Source organism: Poecilia reticulata, linkage group LG16 (assembly GCF_000633615.1).
Source record: "Poecilia reticulata strain Guanapo linkage group LG16, Guppy_female_1.0+MT, whole genome shotgun sequence".
Classification (NCBI taxonomy): Eukaryota; Metazoa; Chordata; class Actinopteri; order Cyprinodontiformes; family Poeciliidae; genus Poecilia; species Poecilia reticulata.
In genome coordinates, this window is record NC_024346.1 from 28958524 (window position 1) to 28961549 (window position 3026).

At 39.5% G+C, this 3026-nt stretch overlaps 1 long non-coding RNA gene across 2 annotated transcripts; it reads right to left on the bottom strand.

Moving 5' to 3' along the window:
* Positions 1-831: 831 nt before the first annotated feature.
* On the bottom strand, positions 832-3010 carry LOC103478200 (uncharacterized). 2 transcript variants are annotated; one of them, XR_535753.2, is made up of 3 exons: positions 2475-3010; positions 1137-1246; positions 832-1060 (listed from the first exon to the last, which is right to left on the bottom strand). It is a non-coding gene; the product is annotated as an uncharacterized LOC103478200 (long non-coding RNA). The 2 variants fall into 2 exon arrangements; XR_535752.2 differs by lacking the exon at positions 2475-3010 and having other exon boundaries at positions 1137-1572.
* Positions 3011-3026: the final 16 nt, after the last annotated feature.

Genomic DNA, 3026 nt, shown 5'->3' on the forward strand with positions numbered 1-3026 from the left:
ACTCCATACATCAGGAGCACCAGTGCCAACAAACGCTGGCCTCTCCCCTCGGGAATTTCCCCTAAACATGAGAATGTAATTTACATCATCTGGTGCCACAAATGTAAAAAAACAATATGTTGGTGAACAGTTAATTCATTTAAACGACGCCTCTACAGTCACAAATCCAACATTAAATGCAAAAGAAAAGCAGAAACCACCCTGGTGAAACACTTCCTCCAACATGGACTGGAAGCCAGGAGAGGCAGACCACTTACACATAACTACAACTGGTCCAGATGAGAAAGATGGCTCCAGGACCAACAACGGATAAGAAAGTTAGGCACCAAAACACCAAAAGGCTTAAATGACATGGGACCACACACACAAAACCAAAATAGGTACCCCTAGAATAAAAAAAAAAAAAAAATATATAGCGCTTTCTGGTGTCTAAGACTAGATCTATCCCTCTGGATTCTATTTATTTACAGTTACACTCCAAGAAACTGGTTTCACTACATTCCCCATGAACCACTATTATAAAACATTTAACTTAGTTTACTGCAAATGTCTGACCCATGAATAAGGAGACTTTATAAAGACAAAGCATTTATTTATCAAACTTCAGAATGTGAATTAAAGTAAAACACATAAACATTTATAGAGTTCCAATTTGATTTATTCTAAATAGTCTTGAACACACAAGAATTCTTTAGTCTGAACAAGATACATTTAAAATAAATGACCGTTCTTAATTAGTAGGCCCACCATAAAATCACACAAATAAAAGCCGATAGTATATTTATTCAACCCCCGTTTCAGGCCTGATACAGACGACACTCACCACTGGTCCTCGATCCACAGTGGCTAGTTTATTTAAAGTCCTGGTGTCTGTCTCTCCAGATAACGGCCAGCTATTCCACACCTTTCTCGGTAAAGGCGGAGAAAAACGCATCCAAGTCCAAGAAGCGGGCCCCCCGCAGGCGTAGCTAGCCTCTTCCTCTCCACAGGTTCTTGTGCAGACTTCCAGGATCCAGCTCACCGAACGCTCCTCCCTTGGTCCTTCAATTCTCCTGTGGTGCTAATACACATTTAAATTGTTGCACTTTTTAGACGATTTTGTCCCCAAAATGGATTACCAAAGTTCTAACACTCACCATAGAGTCTCCTCGTCGTCTCTCGCTTCTCTTCCTCCGTCCTCCACATTAGTCCCAGCTCCCAGTCAATCAGAATTCAGATAAAGTGTAGTCACCCAATAACAACTGACCTCAGGCAGAACAAACAAATAAAGTATACATAGCACTATAGTCTGGCACACCTCATGTTAAACTGTACATTACATACAAACTACCCAATAATTGTTTGTTCTCAAAGGGACAGAAAACAATATTTTAACAGAAGTTTTACTCCAATTGTTTATTTTCTTTTTAATGAACTCTTGTTCATTTCAATCCTTTACCAAAAAATTTTTTGGAAGTTATTATAGTTTATTTTAAGACATGAAGTTGCATGCATTCCCCCTAGGACTCTTCTCCTCCCCCATTTCCCCCCCTCCTAACCCCCTACAAAATCTCTAACCTTAACCTAACCTCACCTTTTTTCTCGCCTAACCCTAGCCTTCCTTCCCCTTCTCTCCTCCCTCCCCCCTCCAAAAACCCCCCTTTTCCCCTTCCCCCACTCTTTTTTTTTTGTTTCCCCCTCCTAACCCCTAACCAAATCTTTAAACTTAATCTAACCTCACCTTTTTCTCACCTAAACTTAACCTTCCTTCCCCCTTCCTCTCTCTCTCTTTTCCCCCGACTATTACTCTACATTCTCTAATTTTTTTCCCCCCCCGTTGTCTTTTCTTCCACTTCCCATTTCCTCTTTCTTTGAATTATGAACACCAGTGGTCCCCAAACTTTTTCCTGTGAGGGCCGCATAACTTTTCCCTTCTCTGGTGGGGGGCCGGAGTCAGTTTGACTCCGGCCCCCCACCAGAAAGCACATGGGCATAAACCGTTAGTGAAACAGTCACTGGGACTGACTAATTTATATTTCATTGAGGGAAACCTGGAATGCGGCGTTCATAACAAACACGTGTGTTCATCTGCTCTACCGCTAGCAAACAACCGTACTGATTAAATAACATAAAAGTCAAGCAATTCCCTAAAAGTCCAACAAATGGCAGCAATGCGCCATGAAAAACAAAACACCCACAGTTTACAGGACACACTAACTACTAAAGAGCCCCCTGGTGGTTGAAGAAAAATCCACATATAAACAGGAAAATACAATATATGAAAAAAAATCTGAATGCTCCCTGGCATTGTTCAGGGGGCCGGACCAAATGTGGCGGCGGGCCGGATCTGGCCCGCGGGCCGTAGTTTGGGGACCACTGATGAACACCAATATAACAATACACTACAAGCTCCATCTGGACACAACGCAGATGAAGCAACTGCACCCACTGGAATATGCTAGCCATATTCTACACAGACCACAGCACATACAAACCAATAGGTGACGCCCTGAAGTAATTTTAGTGTGTTGTTGTTTAATCCATGTATCTATGGAGACCACTTTTGTCGTGGTAATTTTTCAAAAAACTTTTTAAAAAACTCATTTCAGATCAAAACAACTAGTCAGTACTGGTTATAATAAACTAACAATTTAACATGTTTTTATTTAATCAATGTTTCCATGGAGACCACTGTTTTCCACGTAATGTTTCAAAAAACTGGTTCCAATACTTATTTCAAATCAAAACCACTATTCAACATTAACTAAACAATTTAGTGTGTTGTTGTTTAATCAATGTATCCATGGACACCACTTTTGTCGTGGTAATTTTTCAAAAAACTTAAAAAGAAAACTTATTTCAAATCAAAGCAACTAGTCAGTACTGTTTAAAATAAACTAACAATTTAACATGTTTTTGTTTAATCAATGTTTCCATGGAGATCACTGTTTTCCATGTATGTTTTCATAGAACTGTTTGGAAAAAATTGTTTCAAATCAAAACAACTATTCAACATTAACTAAACAATTTAGTGTTTTGTTGTTTAA